Source organism: Camelus bactrianus, chromosome X (assembly GCF_048773025.1).
Source record: "Camelus bactrianus isolate YW-2024 breed Bactrian camel chromosome X, ASM4877302v1, whole genome shotgun sequence".
NCBI lineage: Eukaryota > Metazoa > Chordata > Mammalia > Artiodactyla > Camelidae > Camelus > Camelus bactrianus.
This window is the reverse complement of record NC_133575.1, coordinates 20,276,997-20,296,511: the sequence shown is the minus strand read 5'-3', so window position 1 is coordinate 20,296,511 and position 19,515 is coordinate 20,276,997. Positions and strand designations below refer to the sequence as shown.

General features: G+C 35.1%; 1 long non-coding RNA gene across 2 annotated transcripts in view; it reads left to right on the top strand.

The window, feature by feature from the left end:
• The window catches only part of LOC123618181 (uncharacterized), a 538,073-nt gene that overhangs the window by 357,484 nt on the left and 161,074 nt on the right, over positions 1 to 19,515 (top strand). For both annotated transcript variants that reach the window (XR_012504508.1, XR_012504507.1), the window contains exon 6: positions 4,949 to 5,009. This is a non-coding gene — a long non-coding RNA (uncharacterized LOC123618181). The remainder of the gene's footprint in view (positions 1 to 4,948; positions 5,010 to 19,515) is intronic.

Below are 19,515 nucleotides of genomic sequence, written 5' to 3'. Positions count from 1 at the left end.
AAAAGGCCTTGATTTCATTTGGCTAATAAGTGATTGGCTTGGTGTCTTCACCCTGAACCCCTCTCAAAGCCCAACTCCAATAGGATCCAGTTTGTTACCCATTTAGAGAAAATTAGATATCTGAAAAATTACCTAGATAAATTACACAAAGCAGTTGGTTGATCATCTCAGCTTAGTAGGAGCAAAAGAGAGCCTTTGGTTTTAGCTCTTGCACCCAGTTATCCTTGATTTTAACAAAAATAACAACTGAACATTCGAGTTTGAGTTCACTTGGGTATTCTGTGATATTTTAAATATTTTCATGATTTTGGTAAAGCCATGCTTCATGGGGAGTTTCTTCAGTTCATTTTCCATATTTTTTAGCACGAGTTGGTGTTAATTTTACATGCATAGACACCCTGTTGTTTTAGAAAAAAAATTTTGTGAGAATAATTACCTTGCCCTGTTGACAAACTGTTTAGCCTAAATAACAGTGCCATGTGCTGAAAAGGACTAGTGAGTCACAGAGAAGTTTTCAGAGGGCTCATTTTTGTTGGATGTATAAGGACTGAAGATTAAAAAAAAAAAAAAAAAAGACACCAGAGTTGGTGAAGTCAAACAAAGGGGAAACCTAGAGGGAGAGAACTTTAGGACACAGGAAACTACCCCCATTGATTAGGAAACTTACAAGCCTTGATATGATATAAATTAAAACAGAGTAACACTTAAGTCATGTTGAGAATTTTAAGACACTGTGATTGAAATAATAATACAAATGAAACATTCTGGTTAATCGAAGGAGATTTGAGTAAATGGTATGATTTAATTAAAAATAAACAGGTCAACAAGAATAGGTTCTTACTGTTCTTGAGCCTCTTTGAAAATACTCTGAAAGATGGGGAGTAGGTGACATTAAGACAGCAAGATTAAGAAAGAAACATTAATTATTGCTTCTTAATAATACTTGAATTTTACTGATGTGTTTTGCAGTTTGTTAAAGGCATATCAGACAGGCAGATTTTCAAAGGATTGTCTATAAAATGAAATTCTGAAATATTCTGTTGTTACTTCCCATAATATTGATAATTTCTAGTTGTCTCTTTTATAACCCTATCCAAATGACAGTTCACCAATTACTGATATTCTGAGTGTAAAGGGATGCTGTGATTATAATGAAAGGTTTGCCCTAGAATGCTTTTGAGTCAAAATAAATAGTATATGGCCCCTTTTATTACCATTAAAGTAGAATCTAGGATGCACTGATAATAAGACTGCATTCAAGATTTCTCTGTCTTCATGTTAAGAGATAGAATCCTGAAAGTGTAAATATGTGACCAGCTGTCTTAAAATAAATCTATTGAATATATTTGATGTTAAATGGATCATTGCATTTTTCAATGTTTTAATGTATTTCCCTACCTTTTTGATATTATATATCATACGTCATGTATATACAAAATATTATACAATGTATTATATATGCCAGATGTCTAAAGGAAAATGAAAATTTAGAGAGAACCCCTTGAACACTACATTCCTTTTATGCTCTTCCTTTAAATATTTTTTGTTTTCCGAATTTATTTAAGTTTATATTTTATATACATCATATTATTGGATTTAGCATTTTATCTAATCTGAAAACTTAATTTTTAATGGGCAAATTCAGCCCCTTTGTACTTCTTGATATGTTTCTCTTTTTCTCTCCCTCTATCATATCTTTTGGAATTTAGAAAATTTGGGATACTTTCAGTAATTAGTTTTGTTGTATAGTCTTCTTGGCCTCCTCATTTGGCTGTAATTTATTGGTTCCCAACTAAGAAATTAGTTTTAGCTAATAATATCTTCTTCCTCATCTCTTCCTTTCTCCTAGCATCAGATTTGAAATAGTCATTTTTCTTTTCTTTAAAATGCTTATTAGGCAATCTATACGTTTATTTTACTTTTCATGTACTCTCCCCATCTCTCTCTGTTTTAGTTGAGATCATCTGTATTTTCAGAACACAGAGGCCATTACACATTATATTGTCACCCTTATAACCAACCTATAGTCTTAAGTATAGGTAATACTCAATTCTCACTACCGGTCTCTGTCATTGTCACTCCGGTCATTTGGGATGTCGAAAGTTAATTCTCTTCTAAGTCTCATGGTAAAAATATTTGCTGAGTTGCTTCAAGTTCAAAAGATCGTCTCTGGCCCTGGACTTAACACTTAAATGTTTAGTGGCTGGATATAAAATTCTTAGCTAACATTTTCTTTACCAAAGTATAATAATGAGACATTTCCATTGTCTTCTGGAATTATTAGTCTGTGGGAAAGTCTGAAAACAGATTATCTTCCCTCATATGTGACTTAGAACTTTTTGCTTGAACACTCCTCTTTTTTCTTGTATTCCAATACTTCCACTAAAATTTATGTCAGCGACGACAGCTTTGGTCACTTTTTCTGTGTTATGTTGTGCATTTTGGTTCTTTATCATATCACATTTCTTTGATTCCCCCCCTCTTTTTTCCTTTCTTCAATTCTTTATGATCAAGTCCCTTTTTATCTCCTTTCCATAAGGCAGTATTCCTTGCGTTCATTTGCTTTTCCCTCTAGCTTAGTTTGCATATCTGAAATATTCTTACTTTGTTTATAGTTACTTTGAGTCTTGCTGCTGCTTTTTCTAAATCTTCCTTTTCTCCACTCACCTCACTACCAAGTTCTTCTAATTCATGAGAAAGTATTTGAAAGGATGCACAATAGCATTAATGATCAGGAAAATGAGGATCAAAACCACAATAAAGCGGGGAGGGTATAGCTCAGTGGTGGAGTGCACGCCCAGCATGCATGAGGTCCTGGGTTCAGTCCTCAGTCACTCCATTAAAAAAAAATAAATAAGCCTAATTACCCCCCCACAACAAAATTTTTAAAATAAATATAAGTAAATTAAAAAAAAAGTTTTTAAATGCAATGAGATATCACCTCACACCTGGTACAGTGGCTACTGTCAAAAAAGACGAGATAAATACTGACAAGGAGGTAGAGAAAAGGGAACCCTTGTGCACTGTTGGTGGGGATATAAATTGTTAAAGCCAGTGTGGAGGTTACTCAGAAAATTACGAATAGAACTATCCTATGATCCAGCCATCCCACTTCTGCACGTATACCCAAAGGAAATGAAATTACTATCTGGAAGAGATAAGGGCACTCCATGTTCATTGCAGCATTATTCTCAATAGCCAAGATAAGGAAGTATCCACAGACCGATGAATGGATAAAGAAAATGTGTATATATGCAATGAAAAGAAAATCCTGCCATTTGCGGCAACACAGATGGACCTTGAGGTCATTATGCTAAGTGAAGTAAATCAGAGAAAACGAATACTGTATGATCTCACTTACACGTAGAATCTACAAAAAGCTAAACTCATAGAAACAGATGATAGAATGGTGAATGTCAGGGACTGGGGGTTGGGGGAAATGAGAAGTTGATCCAAGTTACAAACTTCCTGTTACAGGATAAATAATTTTGGGGTATCTAATATGCAGAGTGGTAACAATAGTTGACGATACTTGATTGTTGCTAAGAGTACATCTAAACTGTTCTCACCATAAAAAAAAAATGATCATGTACGGTGATAAATGTGTTAATCTTATTATGGTAAACATAATACAGTATATATATATCAGATTATCACATTGTATGATCATCATATTGTATACCTCAAACTTTCAACGATGTATGTCAGTTGTATGTCAATAAAGCTGAAAAAAATTTCTGATTGAAATATAAGTTGCTTTTTAAAAATCTAGTTTGTCAGCATACATTTCTGTTGTACCTTGAGTGTCTATAAAACATTATTTTGTTCCTTATCTTTTTTATATGCTAATTTTGTATGGGAATCTATTTGGGAGGGGGGCAGGGTGGATTTTGAAATCAAAATTCTCTTTGTGCTTTAAGAGGGTAAATTGAATTAGGCAGGATAGCTTTTCTAACTTCATCATTCTAGTGTTGGCTCTTCTACTGTTTTCATGAATTAACAATAAATTCTGTTTCATATATTCTGGAATCTGCTTCCTCTGTTCCACTCATTACATTTTATTTGAAACTTCCCTTTTTTTTGCTCCTACTGTTTCTGTCCTCCTTAATTTGGATTCTACTACCAGTAATTTCTCCTCGGTGATGGGCTTTATTGTGGTAGAAAGTTTGTTTAAGCAGTTGACAGTGCTCACAAACACTATAACACCTTCATTTCTTCAGTTGCTTTACATTCAGTCATAAATTTAAGGATATGGAAATATGAACAGATGCATAACATTTATAATCTTGTTCCCTTTCAGTATATCCAGTCTTTTATTACTATATGTAATGTGAAAATGTTCTAAATGCCACCTTGTTAATAGCTGTTCTAAGACACTGCATATTCAATGTAGGCATCCAAAGATCATTTAATATTTGAAATTTGTAAATTTTAAAAAGGTCTTAGAAATATTTTCATTATGGAGCAACATGGCCCTTGTTTCAATCATGTGTTGAGGATCAAAAATATTGATAATTAAAATTTAGTTATTCTGTGTTTGAGAGTCAATGTGTGATGAAGTTAGAGTAAAATGTTAGATAAAATTATCTTAAGTACACTTTGGTATTATCTCCTAAGGAATCTTTCCCCAAAGTGCTACCCAGTCAGTATCAATTCTGGAAATTTGCTACTTAAAAGTATAGCCAGATTGGAGGTGAGTGTGAAGAGACCAGACGAAATGTGTGTGACAAGAGGGTTGTTCTGGATGACTTTTTAATTGAACTGAAACTTCCCCTGTCCCAAATGTTCTTCGGAAGAAAGTAAGAGGAATGTCTTAGTAGCTCATAACAAATGCTCATTGGTTAATGTATTTTGTTGCAAAGACCAAGTGTTATTTTTGTTTTCGTCTTTATTGTTTTTTGGGGTTTTTTTAAGTATGTTTTACTTTGATGTATCTATCTATTCTCAGGTATTTCTAAATGGGCTTAGAAGATTAGCTTCATTTCCAGGATATTTCTGCAGTGATTCAGGTAAGGAAAACTCTTTGAGTTGAAAGAGTTAATATACCTAGTATACTCTGGATACGAGATTTTTTTGAGATTTGTGTATTGCAAATGTTTTTATTTCTTTTTTGTTTAGTACATTTATTGTCTGTCCATATCTGCCTTTATCTAGGCTGCAAAGATCTTGTTTTTTAGGAGCTTTATAGTTTTAGCTCTGTCTATGATTCATCTTGAATTCATTTTTGTGTGTGAGTAGAGGTTGAGGCTCATATTTTCCCTGATGGATATTCAGTTGTTGCATCACCATTTGTTGACGAGATATTTCTTTCCCCAGTGAATTGCGTTGATACTTTTGTCAAAATCAGTTCATCTACATGTGTGTCTGTTTCTGGACTTTGTTCTTTTGATCTAATTGTATAACCTCAGATAAATACCACTCTGTCTTGACTACTGAAGCTTTATAATCAGTCTTGAAATCTTACACGACAATGGCAACTTTGACTTGACTTTTCAAAATTGTTTTGGCTATGCTAGATCCTTAGCATTCCCTTTCAGTAGAGCCCACTGAGATACTCATTGGGATTGTGCTGCATTCATAGATCAATGTAGAGAAAAAGGACTTACTAGCAATATTGAGTGTTCAAATATTTAAACTTCATATAGATTCCGTTTATTTAGCTTTGCTTTAACTTAGTGTAGAGGAGTGGCATATCTTTTGTTAAATTTATTCTCAGTATTTACATTTTATGTCATTTAAAATAGAATGGTTCTTTTTATTTTCCAAGTTTTTCTTTCATGTAGAAATTTATGTTTATATATATTTTGTATCTTACATATTAGGATGAAAGCTACTTTTTAAACCTCATAGGATTTTTAAGACTCCTTAGGACATTATATGTAGACAAGGAGGTTGTTTGTGAATAAACACAATTTTGCTTATTGTTTGACAAATGTTACAGCTGTGTTATTTCATTTTCTTGCCCTACTGCACTTGTTATGACTTGCAGTACAGTGTTTAATGAAAGTGGGAAGAGTAGGTTTCTTGTTCTTTTCCTGAGTTTTGTAAGAAAGTGTTCAATATAGCATGATTAAGATATAGTTGTAAATATTTCATATGCGTCCTTTATCAGATTGAGATACTTTAAAAAATTTTAAAGAATCACGCGCCCTCTTCTAGGAGTAAAAAAAAGCAGCTATTCACAAGAGTTCAAGAGGACTCTATAAGATATTTTAGACAATCCAGCAGAGATGAAAAGCCTAGCTACAGTATCATTAATTGATAGTCCAAGATATGTATTCTTCAGTACACCTTTTTAATAAACACTAATACAAAATTCTGTACTTCACAGTATATGTTCTATAACAAACCCACAATGTAGCCACAATTAGATACAAGCAAATAAATATTTTTTTCCTGAATGTGATGTTACAAGTATTCTGTATTTAAAATGGTGATATATCCTTACAAAGTATGAGTTAAATAAAAACAACTTAAATAAAAATATTTCTCCACTGAAATAACTTATCCTGCAAACAGATTATCTAAATATTGTTTTAAAATTACCTTCAAAAATTATAATTGCAGCTTAGTTACTGGATAGTAGGCATTTGCTTTCTTCATACCCAGGCCTTGTAAGATTTATGTTGTGATATAATGTGAATATTTAATACTCGACTGTGATTTAAATAACATTTATTACTGTAATTTTGTGAATGTTTAATATTTAAGTAGATAAATTAGCCTCGTGAGTTAAACTATATTTTTAGCACATCTTCATATATATTAAAAACAAAAACTCAAGACAATTCATAATCAAAAACATTTATTAGCATGATTCCTTATGCTCCACCTAGAGTATTCCCTACCAGGGATCCCCTCAAAGGATAAATAAATAGTAGCCAAAGTTTTCATTGCTTTCCTACATATGTCTAAATAAGAAGAATGGAAAGTCACATGTAACACGTAGGAGATCAGGCTAATGCGACACGCCTGGGAGGAAGAAAAATTAAACTCACCCTATCAACAAAAATCACAGGGCAGCCCTATACTCAGTCTGTATCAAGAGCTACTGCTACAACTAGGAAACTCGTAGCAGCCAACAGTTTAAACTTGGGCGAATGAAGGAAACATACTGCGAGAAAAATTACCTCCACTTATCCAAACCACACTTAACTCTCTAGTTCTTTTAGACAGATGCTGAGTTCACGTACGACCCAAACTCATGCAAGAAACATCCGAAGAGCAAAATCAAACTTCCTTATTCTCATAAAAACAAAATCGAGTGGGTGGTTAGCTAGGTACCTGGAGAAGGTAAAATAATCAGAGAGGAGCAAATGTTAAAGGATTCAGTGTGAAGAAGTTGAAGCAAACCAAATGAGGCGGGTAATGATTTTTAATAGAAATGCTTAGGCAGGCCTAATGTCGCTTATCCCGATCTGGGCAATCCAGATAGCACAACCATGATGTAATTAGAATGAAAAAAATCCATATTGTTTGACTTTGTTTTTAATACCGTAATTCATTTAATCTTTTTATTCTACACATGTCTACTGTGTGACTACATTGTGGAGACTTTCTACAGTGCCACTGAAATCATCAGGGGAACAACATGGAGTGGCTTATGCTCCCCACACCAGTTATAATACTGAGGCCTAACTGTTGGCACAGGACAGCCTGTAACTGCCTTGAGGCCAAGTGGTGAGCATCACCCCAGTGCCTGGATGTCAGGGGCTGACTTTCTTTGGCTTATTAGCAAGAAGGCCAATTGGCTGCAGTTGAGTAGAATGTAATGTCAAGGGGAGTCTCAGAGGACCAGATTGTATAGAACCTTGTAGATCAGGAGAAGGGTTTTGTTTCTATTCTGAGAGAAATGACAAGCCTGGGAAGAGAAGGTTTAGTGAGTACGGGAGATTGGGAGTTCAGTTTTTAACCTAACATGTTTGAAATGCCTATTTAGACATTCAAATCCAGATGTCAAATGGGCAGTTAAATAATTGAGTCTGATGTTCAGAGGATATATAAATTGGAGAGTTACCAACCTGAGCCTGTTTGAGATTACGTAGCACAGAGACAGAAGTAATCCCAAGACCGAGCGCTGAGACACTCCATCACTAGAGGATGGGAAGTTAAGAGAACTGGTAAAGGAAGAATTAGGCAGAGGGTAGGAGGAGAACCCAGAGTAAGAGGTGTCTGTGAAGTGAAAACAATGAGAAGAATGTCAAATACAGTGTCAATGCTCCTGGTAAATCTAGTAATTTAAGAACTGAGAATTGGCCAATAAATATGCTAATATTGAGGTCATTTGTGACCTTCTCAAGTAAGTTTTTGTTACAGCAACCCCAAATCCTGTTTGGCATAAAAGCAAGAAAGAATTGGAGGAAAGGAAGTATAAGCAGCAAGTATAGTCAGTTTTTCAAGGCTGCATGTTGCAAAAGCTAGCAGTTAGGTGATGCTCTTGCATATTCTGTTGCAATTAGAAGTATCTCATAGAGTGGGAGAAAGGAATAATATAGAGTTAAGAAAACCGCAGGAAAAAAAAGATGATTTTATGCATTTCAGGAAGCGTTAGCCTTAACCAGGAACACAGAAATTCATTCATACTAACGAGAGAAGTCCGAGTACACCGGCATTTATTTGGAAATAAAGATCACCAGGAATTATGAAAGGAGCAGTTTTAGAGACAGAGTGAGCCAGCTGCTGACTGTGTTAAATGATGAAGGAGGTGCCGAGATGCACGAATGCCAGCCTTAAGGAGGGAATAATAGGAAGCGATATGTCAGTGGTACTTACCTTTAAAGATAAAGTCTCCAGAGATAAGGAGTAGCAGTACAATTACCTGGAAGTGGCAGTAAGAAACAACACAGACACTGGCCCTACTTCTAGGCACAGTGGTAAGATAACAAACTCTTGAAGACTACATGGGGGGCAGTATCCTTAGAGGAGTATGTCCTTCTCGTAAGAGGAAGAACATTTAGTAAAGATGAGATTTTCCAGGAAACAGAGTGAACGGTGTTGAATGTTGGAGAGGGTTGATAACAGTGTAAAATTAGAGGATGCCCAGGATGTATGGAATGAGTTCCTGGTAGTGGGAAGTAAGTTAGAGGTCTTGGGTTTCTTCTTACTGAGTATATAAGGATTGTGAGAGTCCCTAGTGATGGCCTTCCTGGTAGTTTATTTTCTGGGAAGGTGGTAGTTTTCCACACTCACTTCTCCTGAGATGGGTGGGGTCAGAACGAGGCTGCTGAGCGGTGTTACAAGGAGTAGGGGCTGGGGTGTGTTTCAGTTACTTTTAGTTGTGCAGTTCTCTTGAGATACTTGAAACTAAAGTCTCATTGTTCTTTTTGGTGAAAAAAGTTATTACTGGCATTAAATGATGTGTTTTGTTTTTCAGATAAGTGTTTAATACATAATCTGGCACATAGTATAGATGTTCATTAGCTAGTGGCTTTTAGATATTGTAACTGCTGACAATGATTAAAAGGGGTTGATATTTAGTGAGCTTTTTTGGTTATTAAAATGTTCAGATAGGCCTAAAATAGCATGTTCTAGAAAAGCAAATGAATGTAGTTTCTGATGATGTATGCAGCATTAAAAATATGTGTTTATGGATTTATTGACTAATCTGCTTCTCAGGGTGCCTTTTTAAAGCTTTTCAAAAAGCATGCCTTTGATGTAACTGTAATAGGTCTTATAACTAATAATAATTCTGGATACTGATGTAGTTTTCTCAGTGAATCAACAAGGCGATGTATCAGTAAGCCCTCTGAGGTCTAAAAAAAGCCATTTCTGGCAACAGCACAGCCTTTAAAACCCAGTATTTGGTTATTCAGTCCAGCATGTTTGATGATATTGACTCTGTGGCTTTAATTTGATCGATAGGAAATTGAAGACAAGAATGTTCTCATTTACTGATTCTAATGAGAAATGAAACTTCTCAAAGGTGGGAAACTAAATATAGTCTATTAATTTAGAAACCTTTGATAGGCAGTGATCTCTCTCTGTCTGCCCAGTCATTTAGTCCTAAGCATTTAGGCCCTGACAAATAGTTTCCCAAACTGAGTATGAATAGAAATGATGGGATTGCCCTGCTTTCTTGAAACAATAACCTTTATAAATGCATGACAAACTTTGCCAATCTTTCTGTTTTTCTTTTTGGAACAATTTATCATATTTGTCATGTTTCTAGCCATGGTTGCCTAGTTTTTGAATCCACAGAAACGATAGACTTTAGACTCAGAAAGATCTTAGCTTTTTTAACAAAAGAAAATAAAACCATTAGGTGGATTTTTTTATGAATACTAGAAACCTGAACAGAAGATGAACCACATAGTCACGGTTAATAACTGTCATCATCAGCATGAAAATATATCATGATTTCTTCCGGTTACACTTTGCACAGCACAGCGCTTGGGATTATACTCGGGACTTGCACCCACACCGTCTGTGCTACTCATCCACTGAGGCATGTGTTATTACTGTGATAGTACAGATCACAAAACTCATGCTCAAAGATGGAGTGATAATGCTGAAAGTTTCACGGAGAGCTGAAAAGTGAGGCTAGAATTTGCTTCAAGGACTTTGTTTGCAAAGGCCATGCCTTTACCACAAGGTTATGATTTGGAAAATTCCACTTGTTTCCCACGTAACACCACTATCTCCAGCCCTACCTGAGCAAGTTCCGTAACGTAGTTCCAAGGGACAACGTGTAAATTCTTCCTTTGAGGGGTTTTCTTTTTGTAAAATTGACACTTACACACGCCATCACCACTTTGAGCCATTATCATTTAGAAAAAGGAAGGCTACGTGCCATGTATCTAAATATCTAAAAGATGTAAATCAAGCCATATAGTAAAGAAAATATGTTATGCTTCTATGTTAATATGCTTTCATATCAATGAAATTGAAAAATAGGTGCAAAGCTATGTTTTTGTAAGACTTAAAATGAGTGAAATATTAAGGATGACTAAGTATTATTTTATACATTTCTGGGTGTTCTTGTAATGGGGATGAGGAGTTCTGGGCTTAGAGTTATTATGTAGTTACTTAACAGTTTAGTTTTCTTGCTTTTATTTCAGCTTAATACAGCATAAAATCTTTTTCATAATTTGAGTGAATAGAAAGTTGTGCTGTCAGATACAGTAGCCAGTAACCACAACACATGATTATTCAAATTTGGAGAATCCCGCCCTAATTCATTTGTCCCTCTGGAACCATAAGCTGGAACATTCAACGAAGCGAAAGATGGGTACTTTGATCTAGTACTTGGAGATTATATTTCAACAGGCAGAACCTATTTGCATTCATGCTGAGGGAAAGAATTTAACAAGTTAATTAATTAGTCTTTTCTCTTCCTTAAATGCTTCTGCCACTCAAATCTTCCCCAAACTCTGAAGCAGTATGCATCTTTAACATTGGCAGTGGCTCACCTCTTAAACCTTCATGGCATTTGGATGCAGTAATTTTTTTTCTTTTTTTCTTTTTTTTTAGGAAAAGATCTGGGAGGAAGGGTTTCCCTGGGGCCTGAACAGAGTTTGAGAGCAGGTGTTGAGGGTGCATAAGTTATTCTGTGCTAGCACTCAGCATCAGACCTTGCGTAAAAGAGCCACCCAGATGTGATACAATCGCATGTCTATGACAACTGGGACCCAGCCAGAGTCCTAGGTCTTCTTGCCCAGATGTAAGGGTGGTACTGCACTATGAACCTTCCAACAGCGGCATACTGGCACCTTTGTCTACCTTCAGTTTTCTGAATTTTAGGTCCCTCTGCTTATGAAATCCTATTTGTAACCTTCTAGCTCTAAAACAGTACTATTTTTCAAGGTCAGATACAAACATCAACTTTTAATCCTTACCAGAAGCAATCATGTCTTCTGAATTCTTGGGCCACTGATGCCTCAAGTTTACCTTTGGCCCTGGAGGAGTCCCAGGTGGTAGGATTCAGGAACTTCCCCAGCCATCTTGAGTGAGAGGAGTTGTGGTTTTTTATTTTATTTTTTATTTGTTGGTCTTTTGCAGTTGAGACATCCATTTAGGTTATTTGAAGAAAATAAAAAAATCACAAACCCCTGTAATTTATATCTTTAGTAATTAATACATGCTTATTATATATCCCATCATGTCCTACATTACTAGTACTCCCATCAGGAAGAGAACAGTGAAAATTCATCACTTGTTCACTCAAATATGCGTGTATTTCTTACTGAATAATACACTTATCTCTCCATCCAGCACTCATACTCGCACATGTCAAACAGTTTGCTTCCTGTGACTCCCTAAAGGCAAAAGTAGACAGGAGCAAAGTTAGAGGAGTTCTGAGCACCAGCGTCATCCAAGTCACATGCTGTGATTTGATGTCTCTTCAAAGAGGGTCTCACTGCCGGAAGAGAATGACACGGAAGGTGATTAGTGAGAAATTAGGGAGGACATTTTACAGATCCATGCTCTGACCAGGCAGATGTGGACTACTGTTTACAGGTCAAAGCAGGGTTCCAACTTGACCTTGCTATCTGGCCAGCAGCCCATGTTGCAACTCCTCCCAATCACATGCCGATGCAACTCTCATAGCGGGAGAAACCAAACCAAATCAAACCAAACCACACATGTGAAAATATGAAAACTCACTACATTGAAATTAGTACTAACTGTCAAACTATTGCCAAAATCCTAACTTTAAGAAAACAATCCTTTTTTTCCCCCTTAGTGCATTGGTTTTAAATCTCTACTGTAATAAATTATCCTTCTGATTATCTATAATGATGTGTACCTTGTTCTATGTATTTCTTAGCTACATTTTCTTCACAGGCGACCTAAAGCAACCCTTGTAAAGTAGGCTTGCCAGGTAAACCACAGGAGGCCCAGTTAAATCTCAACCATTGTTATCTCACAATGGATACTTGTGTAGTATAAGTTCATTCTCAAATATTTCATGGGACATAATTACATTAAGCATATGCGTTGTTAATTTTTTAATTTAAATTTAATTGAGTGTCTTGTATTTTGATTTGCTACATCCTGTAATCCTATTTGTGAGTTGAGACTTTCCCTTTCTTCCTCTTTATACTTTTGTTAGTCTGATTAATACTTATTTTTTAGTTCCAGAGGGGGAGCTATGGAGTAGATTCTTTTCCTTCTAGCCTAGAGATTTGAAATCACGGCTATGTATTTGAACCGAGGAAAGAAATTCAATTTCAAAATGCCTGACCAGGAACCACCTAGGTCTGGGATGAGATCCAGGTATTTGTATTTCTAAAAGCTCCTAAGATCACAGTAATACACAACCATTATATCGAGAACCACTCATGGAACTTAATGGCATCCTCCTGCCCACCTAAGACCTGGTAGATAAGAAACAAGATGTTCCCCAGCTAAAGAAGGAACTAAAGGTTATAATTTCCAAATACCATGTAGGAGTTGGCACAAACTGACAGCAGAAAACTATTGATCATGTAGAGGAACAAAATTTGCCAACCTAAAATGTCCCTTTGGCTAGTTGAAAACAATTAAGGCCCCTAAGATTCAGGATGTCTTTCTTTTTCCTCCCCCTTTGCTGCCTAAAGAATGGATTATTTCAAGCTAAAAACAATTAAGGCCCAAAAGACTCAGGAAGAAACTTTGACCCTCCCCATAACTGCCAGAAAGAATGTAGACAGAGGTCCTGTTCCAGGAAGGGAGCCATCCCCATAGACAACTATAGTATGAACCCTATATGTAGACAGGGAGGAGCCTGGCAGTCTGTCTGTTAAAAATTCCTCTGTCTCATTTTTTCTGCATAGCACAGCAAATGTGTTTACCAAAGATTTGCTTTCCAGCTTCATATGAATTGCCTTCCTCCCCTTTGAAATCCCAAACCACTACCCTCAACATCCTTTTTTGTCTTGAGCTGAAGACGATATTCAAGGTAAGGATTCTGGCCAACTTGGGGAGTGACTCAGTTTTTTTTCCCAGGTCTCTCCTATGTCTACATGTTATTAAACTTTTGTGCGATTTTCTCCTGTTAATCTGTGTCATGTCAGCTGAATTCGTAGACCAGCCAGAAGAACCTAGAAGGGCAGAGGGAAATTTCTTCCTCTCTAACAACAGAGACATCTTGTCAGAATACGAATTGTTCCTTCCTAGTCTGGCTTGCACAGTTTTCATGAGTCCCAGGAGATAACTTAGCCGCAGCACAGAATGTTGGCTTGTTTGTCCTGCCTTCTTTCTAAGGCTAAGTGGAAGGGGGCAGTGCAAGCAGGGCACAAGCACTGTAGGCACAGGAAACTGACCCGCTGGGCTTCCCCAGTCGGGAAGGATGGCAGGGATATTTAGGGACTGGGCTTCCCCCAGGCAAAAACAATTTAGCAGTCCTTTTAAAACTATAACAGCACTCTTTCATTTCAAACATAATATTGGTGTCTACATTTAAAAGCTGTATTATAATCAAGTTGAATTAGTCCATTTTATATCTCTAAAGACTTTAGTTTTAGTGGATAATCTGGTGACTCCAAAAGCAAAGCCCTGTTAGAGAGTTGTATTTGTTCCAAGTATCCTAGAACTTTACAGATTTTATTCAGAAAAGCAGCTGGACACCATCTGGGATCTTTTTAGAAGTGCAGAATCTCAAGTCTCACCTGACCTAGGGATCAGAATCTGCATTTTTAACAAGATCACTAGGTGACATGTAAGTGAATTAAAGTCTGAGAAGCATTGATCTAGACCCCTGCCCCCTGTGTGGATCATGGCCCAGTGACCTCTACCATTACAGTATCGAAGCACAGAACAGTAGGGGAATAATAGTTAAATACTTGGAGATTAACTAGTAACATCCTTTTTTTTAAGGGTCTTTAAAATGCCATTTTTTTTCATATTTGTCAACCCAATGGTATACATGCAAACTAAACTATTTATATTAAATCCATCATAAATTATGTAGACCACTTGGAAAAGAAAAACAATGTTTTCAATTTATGTGCAGATATAGGCATAGAATTTGACTTACGCAAATGGACCTTAGAAGTTATATAATCCAGCCCATTCATTTTATCAATAGAGATATTAAATAACTTAAGTCATAGTTAACATTCCCAATGACCAGTTCAGTACTCATTACTGCACAATATATAGCCTTTTTCCATGGTTGCATCATTTGAAATATTGCAAAACTCCTCTTACATTCTTAATTGACTAAGTCCCTGAATTAGCTATATGTAAATGATGATTAAATCAACCCCAAGGTTTGGGGGATTATAAATTAACACAGACTTTCTGGAGGATCATATTTACATATGGCATCAAAAGGCTTAAATTGAATATTTCTTGGCAAAGCAAGTTGATTATTTGTACTAAACCTTATACTACTAGGTTCTACAATCCTTAGGTTACAGAATAGGAAACCTCACAAAGACTGCCAAGAGCGCATAATTAGTTAATGTAACTGAGAATTACAATCTGGTCTTAAATAAATACAAAGGAAAATTAAAAACTCAATAATGAATTGGGAAAAGAACTTTAGCTGACAGTTCACAAAGGAAAAAATTCAAGCATATGAAATACTAGTAATCAAATACCAAAAATTCCTTTGTCAAATAACAAATTGAAACTATTAATTAGTTAATTAATTGGTGAGGATGCTGTGGAACAGGCACTGCCCTGCATGGTGGAAGAAACCAATGATTAAAAATTTCTGGAGAGTTGATTTTTTTTTCAAGCATCAAAATCCTTAAAGAATAGCATGTCTTTTGCCTAATTCTATTTGTAGAGATTTATACTAAATACAGTTGTTTACAAAGAGATGGCATTGAGGTTAATTAGAAGAAGTCAATGGTTAATCAACTTTAATAGCAAAAATACATTCACCAAATAAATTATGATGCATCTTTTATGGATACAACTTGAGCCATTAAACTGGATTTTTGTACTAAAAAATTATATTGTAAATATTTACGGAAATTTACAAAGAAGGAGCAAAATGTCCCAAACTTTAGATACCAAGGATAAATATGAGCATATATAGTATACATAATCCAGGAGTTAGATTATGGCTGATTTTATTTCCTCTTTTAGACTTTTGGAGACTATCTTGATTTTCAGCAATCAAAATTAGTAATAAACTATATTACCTTGTAATAAAACTATATCTATATAACTTTTTGTTTTTTTGTTATAGTTGATTTACAGTATTATATTTCAGGTGTACAACATAGTGTACCATTACTACAGAATAATGGCTGTAATTTCCTGTGCTGTACAATATGTCCTTGTTGCTTATCTATTTTATATTTAGCAGTTTATATCCCTTAATCCCCTAACCCCTATCTTGCCCCTCCCCACTTTCCTCCACTGGTAAGCAACCATTAGTTTGTTCTCTATACCTGATTCTAATTCTGTTTTGTTATGTACATTTGTCTGTTTTATTTTTTCGATTCCACGTGTAAGTGGTAACAGTATTTGTCTTTCTCTGTCTGACTTACTTCAGTAAGCATAATATCTTCCAGGACCATCCATGTTCTTGCAAATGGCATAGTTTCATTTTTTTTTTTTTAATGAGTGAGTGATATACCATTTTGTGTATGTGTGTATCACTTCTTTATCCATTCATGTGTTGATGGGTACTTAGCTTGCTTCCATGTCTTGGCTATTATAGATAATGCTGCTGTGAACATTGGGGTGTATTTATCTTTTTGAATTAGTGTCTTTGTTTTCTTTGGATGTATACGGAGGCTTGGAATTGACAGATCATATGGTAGTTCTATTTTTAGTTTGAATAATCCCTGTGCTATTTTCCACAGTGGCTGTACCAATTTACATTCCCCCAGCGTTGTACAGGGGTTCCCCTTTCTCCACACACTCGCCAACATTCATTATTTGTGCTCTTTTTAATGATAGCCATTCTGACAGGTGTGAGGTGACATCTCATTGTGGTTTTGATTTGTATTTCTCTGATGGTTAGTGATACTGAGCATCTATTCATGTGCTTTTTGGCCATCTGCATATCTTTGGAAAAATGTCTATTGAGGTCTTCTGCCCATATTTTGATTGGGCATTTTTTTTTGATGAGCTGTTTATATATTTGGGTATTAACCCCTTATCAGTCATATCATTTGCAAATATTTTCTCCTATTCAGAAGGTTGTCTTCATTTTGTCAACAGTTTTGCTGTGCAAAAGCTTTTAAGTTTAATTAGGTCCAGTTTGTTTATTTTTGCTTTTCTTTTGTCTTAGGAGACAAATTAAAAAAAAAAAACTGGTACAATTTATGTAAAGGGATGTACTAAAAATGTTCTCTCTAGGAGTTGTCTGGTTTCAGATCTTACTTTTAGGTCCTTAATCCATTTTGAGTTGAATGGATATGTATATAAAACAACTTATTTACCAAAGTATATATTTTCAGAAAGATTCCAATAGGAAAAGGACTCAACAAATATGTTTGAAAGCTTTATATGCATATATGAGAGAAATTGTAAAGAAGGAAGCAGTTTGGAGTTAAAGAAAGAATACTAGCTTTGTTTTTTTGTATACAAACAAGCCTTGATACTTCAAGTCTACTACTCCAAGTCTTGGCATCTTTGAGTTTTGGTATCTTTCCTCCCTATTAAATTTGAAGTACTTTACATGATTCTCAGCAGATTATATAATATAGTCAGGTTTATATTTATAAAATAAAGCAAAAACTAAAATTACCCATGTAGTTAAGTAAACAAAAAAAGTTTAAGCTATTTGAAAGGAAAACTGCATTTAGTTCAACATAAAAACATCATATATTGTTTAATATGAAAGAAAAATGCTCCTTTTGAGATAGTCCCAGTTTATTGAGTGTTTTCCACATCCTTGCCTATAAAATTCCATATGCATCTATAATAATAGTGCCTTGGTCTCAAAAAGAGACATGAGAGCAATTTGCAAATGTTTGTGCCTGTATCTTGATCTGCATCAGTGAAACTCTTAATTTTTAGCTGTGTATATCGTGTAACAGTTATATTTTGCACTTCCCATTGCATTTAAGTGTGGCCATGTAATACGCTCTAGACAAGACAATGTATATTAGAGGGGTATGAAAAAATTCTCGGGAATGTCGTTAAAGGGAGAATGCTCCTTTAGAGGAGGAATCCTTCAGTTTTTCTTTACAATTAGCTGGAAAACAAACATGCTGTTTGGTGTTAGAGCAGCCACCTGACCACAAGGAAGTCACATGGAAGGATGGTAGCACATCACAATAGCCTTCAGTATCCGCTCTATAATCTTTGGAACAACTGTCTAGGCTATTACTTAAAAGAAAAATAAACTTCTGTCTTGTTTAACCCATTGTTATTTTGGATTCTTCGCCATCTGCAGCCAAGCCTAAGTTTACCTGATAGAGTGACCTTTTGGGTTACCTGTACCTTCTTTTGTTTTACTGAAAGGAGGCAGAAAGCAGCATTTGACTACTGTTTCTAGAAACTCTGTTCAGTCTCTGGAAATTTATATGTCCTATTCCATGGTAGCTTGAGCTTTGTCTTCTATTAGAAGTTACTGCTGTTATTTTTTACCTCTTCATAACTTAACTGCAGCTCCTAGACACGGGATTAGACAGATCCTGTCTGAACAGAGTAACAGAGCGAATAGCATTTTCTAATTTGCTGATAGAACTTTCCTTCCAGCTTACAAAAATAGGTCTCAAGGGTAGTGAGTAAAAACAGCTATAGTTCAAGAGAGTGCTTTTTACAAGGCTTTATACACATTCAGCATTATTAATTTGTGTAGTATCTACCTTGATACTAATTGATAGATACGGGGTGGGGGGGACAGTTAAAACTCCCGAGTAAGCAAAATAAAACTAAATTGAGTTTTGTAATATATGGAGATGTTAAGCTGTAATGATTTAACACTTAAAACAAATCACCTGCTTAGAAAATATTCTTCAGCCTATTAAATACTGGTCTCTGAAACTAATTGAGACTTACACTGCTGTGAAAATATGGAGATATTTTAATGCACTTTTAACTATATATGTACTTAATGATGATTAATTTCATTTTCTTCTTTGCACGATTTTTCTTCATTAAATCAATTATCTGTGATAACAGTCTGAAAATAGGTCAAAGTGAAAGAAATACTGATTTTGCATCATATTAAAATAATGTAGGCAGTATATGTTACATTAATGTTGAAATCTGAATTATATATATATATAAATATTTATTTTAATGAGGAAGCATTTATTTTATTCCCAATACCTGAAAATTGGGAGTGTCTATTTTCTACTTCTGCATCTTTATTCTGCACTACAACTCTTCAGAATTTAAAATGAAAATAAAATTAGTGTATTATTGTATTAGTAAAATAAACTTGATAATGGGGGGGACAGAGAAAAAGACTTTAAAATGATAAAATATTCATTTATTTTTAGCTATGAGTCCTAACTACATACTTGTAGGTATAAATATGACACCTATTCCTCTTTCTTAGCAATAATATAAGAATTAAGAATAAATACTATTGTTACTGGACATTGAGTCACAAATACTTGGTTAGTTTATTAGCTGCTGAATAAGAAATTCTTCTTTTTTTACCGAATGCCTTAC